We start from the raw sequence: 14,744 nt of genomic DNA on the forward strand, positions 1-14,744 counted from the left end.
CAATAAAATATTTTGAATTAAATTAAAAAAAAAAGCTACCGACCGAGGCCAAGGGGAAAAGTGATATATTTTTTTAATAATTAAAGTTGATTAGGAAACTTAAATTTTTTTTTTCAACTTGTACAAGAGTGTCTTCGTGCAAAAGTGTCCCTTCGTGCAAAATTGTCTTCATGCAAAAGTGTCCTTTTGTGCAAAAGTATCCATTCGTGCATATCATACTCCTGCCCGTCTTTTGCATCAAGATTTAGTATAAAAAATCAAAAAATAAATTTTGTTAAAATACTTTTATTTCAACGCAAGCTATACAATATTTTTTTTACTATGTTTATGCGTGAATTATTCTGAACTTATAAACCTATTTTTTGTCAAAAACTACGGATAAATCTGTCTCAAGTAATAACAAATAAGCCAGTTTGTCTCTAGTACTAATAATTATCATATGTTCAAAGACTTTTTTTTTAATTAAAATTTTCACTATACTTACCTCTAAGCTCGTATCTACGTTTAGATTTGTAGTTTATAGTAATTGTTTTGTCAAACCGACCACTACTTTCGGAGTTTTCATAGTAAAATTTTTTAATTTTATTTTTTTCGTCGTATTCTTCACTTATCGAACGACCCGAATAGTTTGTTTTTGAATTTGGAGCTTAAAATATTTTTAATCAAAATTTAGTTTGTGAACTTAAAATTAATTTTTTTAACCCTAGTAAACTCTACCACTTTATATATTCATCATTAAAATTATTCATATACTACAGATAAAGTCTTTTTTCATCAATTAAAAGTTAAAACTACCTAAAACTATTTCAATACTATTACAAGACTATTTTTTAACAATAAATGATTTACTTAACTTTTAAAAGTTTAAGTTAACAACATTTTAATAAAAGTACAGTTTATTTTTTTAATTATAAAGCGGTTTATAGAATTACTTTAAAAATGTTGTTACTAAACACGAATTTAATTACATCAAATCATAAGTATAGTTCTTAACTAAAAGTAAAACTATCATCGTTTATTATGCTGAAAAAAGATAGTTTAATAATTAAACAAAACGTCCTAGATTAATAAAATAAATTAGACAGCTTGATACCAAGTAAACTATGTAAAGCAAAAACAATAAAAAATTGTATCGTTTTTCACAAATAAAACATACCGTTGTCACTAGTTTCAAGGAAAAAAACTGAAAACGCGTTGAATTTTTTTACATCTTTAATTCCAAACAAAACTCCTTCCTTTTCGTATTTTTCATCACATTTTAGCGCAAATACTAGCTCATTTGTTGTATAAATAGTCAATAAGTAAAACAAAAACTTCATGTGTCTGTATATTAACGAATTACACTAATACTATTTACTCTGAAACTTTTATTAAATTAGCTTATGTATAAAACAAACTTTAACTAAGGTTTTTAATTTACCTTGTTAAAAATTTGACAACTTTTCTGTAGTTTTCTTATTCTTCTTTAAAAATCAATAGCTTTAGAATTTTTTTATCTAACAAATTTTATTATATTAAAGTCGTGAATTGATTCATTAATAGTAAAAACTGTTAAAACGTAATTAAAAAAAACATACATAATTTGTCAATTGGACTCAATAATTTCCACAACAGACCAAATTTATATTAGAAATATTTGTATTAATTTATTTAAGTTATAAAAAATTAGAAAGTGTAATATTGAAAAAATAAGAATACTATTTAAGCCTTTTTTTGTAGTTTTATCAGTAAAAATCATGTTTTCTAAAATGAAAGTTTGTCCAAAACAAATGTTATTAGAAATACGTATATAAGATAAAAAAGATAAGATTAAAAGTTATTTTGCGTATGCTCAACATTAATAATAATAAAAAAAGAAACTGAACAGAAAAAGTGCCATCAGTAGATTAAAGTTCATAGTTAAAGCATAACTGAAATAAAAAAATTATAGTGTTATGAGTAAAAATCAAATTAAATAAGGTTTACGAAAAATCTAAACTTACCTTCTACTTTTTGAAGTCTTGTTTTAAACACCCTATTTTTATTTCTGGAGTTTGAAACTATTGTTGCGGCTAAAATACTCAATAGTTCTGTAAGAGCTTATGTTTATTCAGCGAATTCCTATTTGTTTTAGCAATTTTTTATTGATTTTTATTTTTAACAGTTTTATTTATAAATTTAAATTACCCCTAAGTAAATTATAACTTCAGGTATAAATATCTTACTTTTATGTTAAATCTTGTATTGGCTTAAACCCATTCTATTAGCGAAAATAAATTTTCAAAATTAAAGCAATACGTAAAAAATCTAAAACAAAAGTAAACCAGTTTCAATGGTTAATCAACTTAAATTTAGCGTTAATTTTTTATTACATTTACTACGCATTACAATTCAAGTTATGTAAAAAATATTAATGAACAACAACTCAAAAATTTACACATGTTTGAAAGAATAAAAAGTTTCTTATTTAAGTCTAAATAATAAAACCACATTGGTACAAAAACCCTAAAAATTATTTAAAGGAAAGAAAATTAATACGTACTAAAAACGATTACACTTTGGTGTTTTTGAAACTTATTTTAGCCTTACCTTAAAAATAGCTTAAACTCATAAAAACAAAAAATGCTTTTGTAGGACTGATTTATAAGATAAGGATGATAAAGTACTTTTTTAAACGTTTTATTGTAAATAAATTATATGTTGAGAATTTAAATTAAAAGCGCTTATTTTATTTTTTTATTATTCTTCAATTTAAGTATAAATAACTAGTAATAAAACTCAAGATTTATTACTCTAGTTAAACTGAAAACAATTCGCTTTTATATAATAATTTAAACAGCCTTGAATATTTTAAATTCTAATAGAAATGCAAAAAAACAATTATTTCAAGTAATTCAGTCAAAATTAAAAGTACATCTGTATTGATTAAAATAATTCTAAAAAAGAAAGCTTAAAGAAAATGTCGTTAACTTGATAAATTTAAAACATACCTGTTTTTATTTTATGTTTTAAAAGCATTAAAAAAAATTCTAGTGCTAAAGTTTTAATATGAAAAGTTAAATTTGTTTTCTTTAACTAATGGTTTTATTTAGTTAATGCTAGAGGCTCTAGAAAAATTGGGACATTATGGCTTTTTTTTTTTGAACAAAATCTAAAAAAATATTAACTGTTTGCTATTATTCTTTAGCTGATAAATTTTTTGTTTAGTGTTTTAACTGTTTTATATAGTTATTATATGAGTTTATAGACTTAATTATATTATTTAAAACATTTTTGCGATTTGCAAATTTTGTGTTTGTTTTTCAGTTTTGACGCTTTCACTTTTTGTAAATATTTGATATACTTAAAAAATCTAAAACATAAAATCTAGAACAACTAAATTACTAGTCCTCATTTTTAATCATTGTAAAATAAAACAGATCTGTTTAGTGGTTTAGTGGTGAATTAAAAAACTTAATTGTAAAAAACTTTTAGACTTTATTGTTAAGAATTGACATGCAGTAACTGCAGTAGCAGTAAGCTACTAAGTAAGCTTTTAACAAAAAAAAAAGAAATATTTGTAACTTTTTAATCAAGCGTGTGAATAATTTTGTTCAATACTTTAAAGCTCAGTATTTTATTACGAAAAAATAGTTATCACTGCAACTCTAGTCAGAGTTCAGATTGTACAAGAGCAAAATTTAAAAGATTATAACTATTAAGAGATCTAGTATTCTAGTCTCATGCCATTTATACTAGAAATAGGGTATGAATGAAATGAATGAACTATGAAGTTATTAAATCTGTATAAATAACAATTAAGTATTTCAGATCAAGCTATAAAAAATAATTAAATAAAAATTATATAAAATAAAAAGTTTTTGTGGCAGGAGTTATTATTTTTGCCCTTGTAATGTAAAAAGTCTTAACAAAAAAGTACATGTATAAAAACTTTTACAAAACTTATAAGTCGCGGAGTTGTTAACAAAAAAAGAAATTACATGTAGACCATTGGTGATTCTGTGAAGTCTAAACCTTTTTTATTTGTAATAAAGCTGTTACAGAGATGTCACATATTAAGGTTAGTTTAAAATATTTAAAACCAGACTACCTCAGTTTAACTTGCATACTTAAAACTTTTTTGAGGATTTTGATAACTCAGGCAGACTCCTGATTGTTTAAGGTTATTTTTGCAAATCTCTGGTTATTAATTAGGTATGAATTTTTTCTTATACATTTGTTTTTCTTAAATATCATAAATTTTTTTAATGTTTGTTTCACAAAATTGATTTTTGTTTCAATTTTGTCTTATTCTTTAAATATTAGTTAAATTTGCTATCATTTACTCTTAGGTATAATTACACAAGCTTAACTAAGATTTTCTTTTTATCTACTTTTTGCTTCAGCTTGATATTGTTGAATAATCTGATAAACTCAGGCTATTTTTATGTAAATAAGTTAATATAAGCTAGTTTTTGGTCCCTCAGGGTAGTTTTATTTCTTTGGTGATTAAACATTTAGAATTTATAGATTTATCAACTATAAGTTATAGTTTTATAATAACTATGTACTGATATTATATTTTGCTCTTTATAGTTGGAATTTATAAGTAGTTGAAAGTTTTTCTGAAATATTTTAAACAGTTTCAAAAAAGTTTTAGAAACAATGCATTTTTTAATTGTTATTTTTGATTAAAATTCAAAGCATAGTACTTCATTTATTAAACTTTTATTCACAAATGAAGTACTATGCTCTAAATTTTCATGGTTAATGAAATCATTAGTTGTACTTAATATTTTTACCAGTTTAGTTTTTTCATAGAAAAGTTTTATAAAGTATTTTGCAATACATGTGTGGCATATAAATTTAGTAATGCATATTTCAGATTACTTTTGAAAAACGCTAGCAGTTTGCAGTTTTTTTTTTCAAAAATTAGACTAGTTTTACTACCTTCATAGTCTTTTTTTCTTAAATACTTTTTAAATACCAAATTATTTCAATACCATTATAATTGTTTTAAAACTGAAGCATTATATATTTTTAAATTTAGGCTCTATTTGCTTTTCAATTTGCTTGTTTTTTATTTTTTGTATTAAAATAAGTCTAAATCTGCTCATTATTTAAATTAAAAATAAAGGCTGTTTTACATTTAACATATGTTGTAAGCATTATCAACAATTTTAATTTTTAACCATAATATGCTAAAGTTTTTTTCAAATATTACTGGATTAATAACTAATAAAATTTAGACATAGCAGCTTTAAATTTCCACAAAAAGTTTTAAGTTTCAGTATTCTTACAGCTAAATGTACTTCCATAATAAACTTTAAAAACAGACTTAAATTCAAAGAAATACATTGTTTGGCTCGTGATTTAAGTAATTTAGTATGAAAATGTACAATTTCAATTTCTTTAATTTTTTTTTTTAGTTTGCCAAAGTTATATCACAAGTATAAAAAAACAAATTGTTAAATATAATTAAAAGCTTGATAATTTTTTTGTATAATTATTACAAAGTAGTCAACTATTGTAAAATTGCGTGAATATGTTTTTATTGCAACCTTAATGAAGTAAAATAAACTTAATTGTTATACCTAGATAAGATATACCTATAAATTCAAACTAAAGGGTTTTGATTTTAGAGTTCAGCTCTGTTGATAATATAAAAAAGTGTGTAATAAGTTATAATGCATATATGTGTAGAAATTTAATAAAAATAATTTAAAAAGCCTGAGTTTTAATAACATTTTTTTTTAACTTTTCACTTAATACAATATTACTTTTATACAATTTTCAATAAATATACTAGTTAAACCCAAAAGTTTTAATTTTTTATTAAATTTTTTTAGACCAAAGAAGTGTCTTACTTAAAATAGGTCTAATGGCCAAAAATAAAGTTGTTATAAAGTTAAAGTGATTTAGAATCCCTACATAAGTGTGAAATATGAGTTTGATATTAATCTTATACTTTCTACTTAATAAACTTTACTGCTAAATTAAAGTTTTTTCTTTAGTTCAAACTCTCATTTTAAATAATTAATACTAAAAACATCATGTATCTGGAAGTAAGGACTGAAGAACATAAAATATATAAGCTGAAGTATGAATCAGAAACAACTGTAAGTTAACATTGATATCAATAAATTGAACTCTTAATTAATAAAAGTAAAGTTTAAAACTAAAGTAAATATAAAATCACTTTTAATTTTAGGTTCTGCAATTAAAGAAAATACTGAACGATAAATGCCCAACTCTGGTCAAAGATAAATTGAAAATCATGTACAATGGTAATTATTTTATTAATATTTTTTCGCAGTTTATTTTTTAGAAAACGTCTTAAACACAAAAAAAATCTGCAAGTTAACCATTTTATTTACTACAAGGTTTCAGTGGAAAAAAATTCCGACCTTGTCGAATAAAATTAAACGGTGAATTGCACTAAACAATTTTTGTTTATGTAATAAAAGTAAGTCCAAACTATTCATGAAAATTTCCTATAAAGTAGTTTAATAAATTCTTTTTTTAGTTTTAAACCTAATCCTATTTTTGTTTTCTGAAAAGGTGCTCAGTTAGAAGATTCTCAAAAATGCGTTGATTTCATCGATAGCAAAAGTGATAAACTTGCAAGTGTAATGGTACTGAAGGTATGGATGTTTTTTACTTTGTGAACACTGAATTACGTTTTTATATTTAGTTAATAGTAATCAGCTATGTTTTTTAAACGTAGTTTTTATAAGTTATAGTTTTTATAATAATAAAAGTTTTTAAAAACATTATTTCATTACAGTATTTTTGCTAATTTGTACAACCATAGCACACTATTTTAACTAGATAGTTTACAACTTCATGAAATTTTAAATATTTATTTTAGAATGAGAAGCCAAAGAATACGGAAACCAGTTCAAGTTTTAATGAAAAAATATTGTTAGTTTTTCTCTAATTAATAAAAAAAGCATAGCTACTAAGTTTAATAAATTTTTATTATTAAAATAATTATGAAAACAAATGATTTTATTCAGTTTGTTTTCTAATTCAGTTTCATTTAAAACTGCATATTATAAACATCATCTAAAATATTTCAAAAATTTTAAAACCTTACATGTTTTTTTTTTTTAAAATAATTAAAACCCTTTGTAAGTTTTACTGAATTCTGTTATGCATTTTTTAAATATAAGTGTTGCAAGGTTCTCCTTTCTAATTCTATAAGTTAGCTTTTAATAAACTAAGTGTCACTTACGTTTATTAGCAAAATGACAGCTAAAAGAGTATCAAGTTTGTGGTTGAAATCGAAATGCAGTGTTGTATAAAACGAAGCTTGTTTTTTTAAAATTTAATTTACTCCAGAAGTTCACTTAACAGGAACACAAGAGTTGGCCAAAAAAAATCCAATAAATGGTCGAAAGTGGAGCAGCTCCTTGTTAGAAGGTTGGGAGGTCTTTCAAGCAGACCAAAAATAATTACTAACACCTTCAGAGTGTCACCAACACCTCCTACTTATGAAGTGAAGGATAATCCTCTTAGAAGGTCAGGAGGTGTTTCATTCAAACCTAAACCTGTTATAGTGATACCAGGACAATCTACTTATGGTTGTTCAAGAAAACCAAGAGAAAATTTCAACGGAGAAACAATTACAAATTTCGACGAGGGTGATCAAGACGCAGATGATGATTTCAAAGGAGTCGAAGTCGAACACGACGATGAGAAGATTGACGACGACTGTCCTATTTGTTTGGTGCCTTTGAAAGAGGGGGGACCAATAAAAGGTTCGGGCGTTTGCGAGCACATTTTTCATTCAAAGTGCATCAAAGACGCTTTGAAACAGAGTCACAAGTGCCCTGTATGCCGTGCCGTCCTCAAGAAGAAACTAGGTCCATGTCCCGATGGCCACATGTACGTTAAAACCATGAAAAATGTGAAATGTCCCGGTTACTCCGGCTGTGGGACCATCCATATTGAATATGAGCTCTTAAATGGGGTTCAAGGGCCGCAGCACCAAAACCCCGGGGTATCGTACTTCGGAGATTACAGGAAAGCGTACCTTCCCGACAACGACGCAGGTAGGAGGGTTTTGCAATTGTTCAAGAAAGCTTGGAAGATGAAGTTGACTTTCACGGTGGGAAGAAGTTTGAGCTCTGGAGCTGACAACGTGATCACTTGGAACGACATTCATCACAAAACTTCTCTTCAAGCAGGTCCCTACGGATATCCTGACGCGACTTACCTTGAGCGTGTCAGTGACGACCTACAAGCTCTCGGTGTGACAATGGATGAATAACTCAGTTTAAGGAAACCTGTCTAGTCTAAGTTTTTTTCGTCAAATTAAGTTACTTCTTAGATGGTTACGTTTAATAAAAGGTTTTTGTTAAATTTTTTTCGTTTTCTTTTTTTATTTTTATTTCTTAATTTTATAAATATAATTTTAAAAGTGTCTGTTTTTATTTAAATTAGAGTAAGTTATAAAAGCGGGGATTACTTTTACAGTCATATGATTTATTGTTTTGCTATATGCATGGATATATGCTAAGATCTGCATTAATTTACAAACTAGAAAACTTGGAATGTAAAAATTTTTACTTTATAATAATTATAGCAATTAAGATAATAGTTTAAAGAATTAAACAAATGTATTACCTGTAATATATTATTTTAATACTTTAAAATTATGTAAAGGATTAAATTATTGTAATGATTATGTAAAGGATTAATACTTAACACTGTCAAAACACAAAAAAATATTAAAAGCTAAGAAAGCCTCAATCATCAGTTTTAAGTTAGTTGGTACATAAGTTTATATTAATGAACACTATTAGATAGTAAAGTATTTTTACAGCTCCCATAACTAATTACCATTAAGCTGCAGATAAAGCAGCCCTGTGTATAGAGTTATGTTTTTGATAAGATTATACATAGGTCCTTAAACCCACTAATACATAGTAAACTCTCAAAATCTAAAAGTTTAAATTTATATTATTAGCTTTAATGATAACTGGTATCAAATTTTCAATAAACGATAGTAGGAAATACTTTTATTGTTAAGGAGCAAAATAACATTAAAAAACTCTTAGCACTTGAACAAGAAATCCCTCAAATAGCATTGCTAGGAATTTAGGTAAAACTTGTATGTGTCATATATTTTAAAAGCAATAATAAACTGGGAAAAAATATCACAACATCATAAAAAATAACTATACAATCTGTTAAAAATAAAAATTACTAGATAGTTGTATATCTGTAAAAAAAATTGTGCAAAATTGGAATTTTTCTGAAAATTTTATTCAGGCTTATGGTATACAAAAAAAAATTGAAAAAAAAGTTGAAAAAAAAGTTAATAGCATCATTAAACTTATTTTTATAAGTATGTTTAAGGAAAAAATTTTGAAAAAAAGTGTATTTTTTAAGAAAAGGTTGTATAAATAAAATGCAAGAAAAAAACACAAACATTTTAAAAGGGCCCTTATCAAAAAGTCAAACCTCAATTCAATGGTTTTTTTTTAAATTGAAGACAATGGACCGTTCTTTAGAATAAGATAAAAATCGTTTTTTATTATCTTTTAAGATAAGGACATAATTGGGTCTTAAGTTTAGAAATTTTTATAAAATTCCTAAAAATTTTTCTCAAGCTAAGTTCACACTCTTTAAAATATATGCATTCATCACCACAAATCTTTTTTCTAGCAAAATTAAAACCAAATAAATACTAAATCTAAGTAAAATTAAGCCGCGCAAAAACAAAAAGTTTAAAACATTTTTCTGATATAGTTTAAAACATTTTTCTAATACACTTTAAAACGGTTTTTTAATACAACCTTTTCTAAACTTTTAAAAATGCATAAATTCTTAAACTAACAAGATCAGATTATATTTTCAAACTAAACTTACTGTACTGTACAACAAGTTTCATTATTACTACTTATAATAATTATAACTTTTCATATTTTAAATTTCTGTATAACATTGTACATAAACTTTAGCTCACTGATGAGTATATGAAGTTATAAATCTCATATACAAAACCGTCGTATAAACCTATTGTTTTTATATAATCAAATAAAAAGATATTATAACCTAGGAAGGCAAGAACAAAAAAAAAAACTATTTCAATAAGAGTCTATCTTCTACTACATTTTTTAATTAATCTTCTTAAAATTTTCATAGAAAGTCAATAAAAAAGAATGTATAGAATGCAGAATTGAACAAAAATAATCATTTTTTTATATTTAGTTTAAAACCGCAAAATTAAAATTAATTTCAACTATATAAGTAGGGTTTCCAAAAAGTTTGAGGTCCTTAGCTCAAAAATGAAGGAGAAGATAATTTTTAGTGATTTTTAACATCTTAGAAAAAAATTAACTTTGAAAAGTTTTCTAGAAACTTTTTACATAAATTAAAATCTTAAAAGTAAAAAACAAAATTTTAAATTCTATAAAAACTGGTTTTTTGAAAATAAAAAGTTGGAACTCCCTGTGCCGAAAACAATAAACAATCCTGTTGTAATAATTAAAAACATTTGAGTAACTTTTTTTTTTCAAAACATTTTTGCAGATTTTTTTATATTTTCAGTCATAAATTGTTATTATTGTTTTTTAAAACTGTTAAAATTATTTTTTTTTGTAATGCAAGGAACATATCCTGAAAATTTGAGATCAATAACTTAAAAAATTAAGGAAAAGAAAAACTTTTAGTGAGTTTTCCAAATTATTGAACTTTTCCTTATGGTAGGCGCAAGCTAAAAAATGGAAAAATGTTTCACTAAAAATCTATCTCCCCATACGTTTTTGAGTTATTTATCTCAAACTTTCAAGAAATGTTCCTTGCAATATTTAGAAAATTTTGTCATAACAAAGTTTAGAAAATTATAATTTATAAATTTTATATAAAAAATTAACAAAAAAATTTTTTCCAATTTTTTGATATAATTTTTTTATTTTACTTTTGTTACTAAAAAGTTTTCTTAATATTGCAATGAACTTTTTTAAAAGTTTGAGGTGATTATCTCAAACAACATAGGAGGAGATAAATTTTTGGTGAAATAGTTTTTCTTAGTTGCTCCTCCCTTAAAGTTCCTTAAAATTTTTGATTTCATATGGTTGTGTTAGCGTTTTTTTTCATAACTTGTTAACTCAAAAGTTGATTTTTTGTTCTATAAAAAGTATCTTATAGTATATACTCCAAGCTTTTAAATAAAAGCCTATGTTAAATAAAAAATTTATGTAGCCCTTAATATTAATAATTTAAAGTTTTGAAATATTTTTAATTAGTAGCCTGATAAATTTCAATAAGAAAATAATTACAAACTAAAATTAACAGCAATTTTTAATTAAGTTTTATGACTATTAAGGGCATAGGGGGGGTAAACACCCTTTTTTAATTTTTCATCTTATTTTATATACTTTTTACTAAGCTATAAGATGCTTTTTACAGATTTTAAAAATTCAAAATAATCTTTGAGATATAGCCGGTCAAAGTCAGAGCCAACAATAGGTTCCTTATGGGAGGTGCAAACTAAAACGGCAAAAATAGACTATTTTACTAAAAATCTACCTTTTCCTACGTTTTTTGAGATAACTACCTCAAACTTCTAGGAAATGTTCCTTGATATATTTAGAAAATTCTGTCGGAAGGATATTTGAAAAAAATAAAAAATAAAAATTTTATATAAATAATAAACAAAAAAAAAAAATTTTTTTTTATTTTTTTATTATAAAATTTTTATTTTTTAATTTTTTTAAATTCTCAGGGTTGCCACTCGGTCAGGAAAAGTCAGGAAATCAGGAAAAGTCAGGGAAAATTTAAAAAAATGACAAAAGTCAGGAAAAGTCAGGAAAAAATGGGGGGTTTTGAAAAAAAGTCAGGAAAAGTCAGGAAATTTGGAAACAAAAAGTCAGATTTTGTCAGTTTAAATTAACAAAATTTTCCAAAGCCTTCAATGGTAAAAATTAATTAAAAGTCCTTAAAAGTCAGAAAAAAAATCTAAAATTTTCCTAGAAATTTACAAAAGTATTTAATTTTATTTCCAATGGTTTGACCTGGTATAAATTAGTAAAGTATTCTATATAAAACTGTAAGAATATTTTAGTTTTAAGTGTCTCAAATCTTCCCTTGGTTGTGTTATGTTCTTTGTGAATTTTTTGTCTTTATCGATTGTTTTAAATAAAACTGCAAAAATTTTCTATTAACATATTGAACAATTACCTACTTGAACAAGCAGACTTTGTAAGCTTTTTAGTATTGATGATCTGTTGCAAGGACACTTCCATAGTGAAACTGATATATACACAAACGTTTATCTAGCATAACTTTAGAATCAAATTTTTTTTTGATTAAATAGTTGAGTTCTTTATAACAAAGCAGTGTTTTATGTAACAAGTTAATGTGTATACTTTACCTCTTTATAATTTTTTCAAAATTGTTTAAATTTATGGATTAAGTTATAAGAGAGGTAATGCCAAGATTAAATTTACTTATAGTTTGTATTTTTTGTAGACTAACTTAAGTTTTTAAAGTAAATAAGAGTATATTTATTTGTTACAAATTTTGTACTAAATGATAAGAGGAAATACTCTATACAACAGATATATAGTTTACTTTTTATGCCTTTTTTTACAGTTACTTAAGTATATTATTTTTTTAATTGATTTAAAATTTAAAGATTTATATTAAATAGTTTGGGTAGTATTTTATTAAATTAAGTAAACAATTTAAAAAGTAAAACTGATTTAGAAAAGTCAGGAAAATTTTGGTAAAAAGTCAGGAAAAAGTCAGGAAAAGTCAGGAAATTTTTCTCAGCTTGATCAGTGGCAACCATGAATTCTGTTCCGACAGAATTTTTTAAATACTGCAAGGAACATTTCCTGAAAATTTGAGGTAGTTATCTCAAAAAATGTAGGAGGAGATAGATTTTTAGTTATTCCTAGTTATTTGCCGTTTTAGTTTGCGCCTCCCATAAGGATCCTATTGTTGCCTCCGACTTTGACCGGCTATATCTCTAAAAATTTTTTGAATATTTTAAATCTGTAAAAAGCATCTTGTAGCTTAGTAAAAACTATATAAAATAAGATCAAAAACCAAAAAATGGTGTTTACCCCCCCCCCCCCCCTATGCCCTTAATGTTATATCAACATAAAAACTTTTGAGCAGTCATATGAGAAGAGTTTTGAAGTAACTGATTAAAAATGTTTCAGGGTTGCCACACACTCAGGATAACTTATAACATTTTAATTTTTTCAAAAATCCTAGGATGACTCAGGATACTTTGGGATATTTTTAGTTTTTTTAAAACAAAAACTAACTCAGAATAGTTTTGTTTATTTTATAAAAAATCAAGATACTTTTAAGGTTTTTAAAAGTCCTAGGCCAGTTTTTTCTGGTTTTTGTAGGGATTTAATTGATTTAGTTTCAATATTTGTTATTTTATAATCAATGTTGTTAAAGAATTTGATTTGTCACTAATCTGAAAAGAAAATTAAGGATTTATAAATACTCAGTACAGCATAAGGTCACTCAGATCCAACTCACTTAAATATTTTTGTAACCCTGATTTTAGTACAGGTTGCAAAAGAGTAAAAAATAAATTAGCCATACAAGTAATTTTAATCTATTGGAAAATACCTTTTTAAAACTAAGATGAACTTACTTCGAATAGGCGTCAAGAAAAAGATGTTTAGATAACCTAAAAAAATTTTTTAGAAAACATGAAAACTCTGACTATTGAAAGAAATTTTCTATTTTATGTTTAGTTTGTTCTTTGATAATAAAAAAAAACTTGTACATTATCAAAATAAAAGAATAAATTTTCCAAATCCCAGTTGTTTTATTTCATTACTAAGAAGTGAATTTATAAGTTTCATCCAAATATAAATTTTCATAATTTATCAGTATGTTTGTCAGAATTACATTCTCAACTAATTTTTTTTTAAATATTTTGTTTAAATTATTATAAAGATTGACACAAACTAAGAAATAAGTTTTAAATATGTCTTAAATACTATGTAACTAAATTTAATAACTGTATGTGCGTGCAGTAAATACTTAATTAAAAATAATTTACCTCGTATTTGAACATTTAAAATTCTAAAAAAAGTGATTTTTTTGGTATATGTGTATTGTATAAGTAATAGGTTTTGATCTTGCAAAGTTCAACTCACAGATTTTTTAAAGCCGTCATTAGGACCCCTTAATAATCAGGCCAATCAATGCATTTAAAGACATAATATTGTGTCCAACTTTTTTTTTTCAAAAGTTTACACTGGTTCTTATTCCAAAGCTAAAAGTGTGTACTATAAGATGCTTTTTATTCAACAAAAAAAATTCAACTTACTTTTGAGATAAAAGAAATTTGTAAAAAAAATTTGATACAACCATATGAATTCAAAAATTTTAAAAGCCCATTTCCTACAAATTTTGAAAATTTTACTAAAATCCTATCTTCATCTTTATTTAAAAACCAATTTAATTCAAACTTTTAAGAAATATACTTTTCAACATTACAAACAATTTGTAGGAAAGAGATTAAAAACAAAATCATTAAATAAAATTGCACAAAAATTAGAAAGAATATTTTTTTTTATTTAAAAAAGTTTTACATAAATTAAAAAGTATGTTGTCTACAATTGTTTAAAAGCTTAAATCTTCTAAAGCAATTGCTCAGAAACTGAGGTAGAAGATAGATTTTTAGTGAAATAGTCTATTTTGCCTTTTTAATTTGCGCCTCTCATAAAGAACTTATTAAACGCTCTTGTTAGACTTTAATTGCTTATATCACAATAGTTACTTTAAAATTTAAGAAG

This window comes from Thalia democratica, chromosome 4 (assembly GCF_965202585.1).
Source record: "Thalia democratica chromosome 4, ktThaDemo2.hap1.1, whole genome shotgun sequence".
NCBI classification, from domain to species: domain Eukaryota; kingdom Metazoa; phylum Chordata; class Thaliacea; order Salpida; family Salpidae; genus Thalia; species Thalia democratica.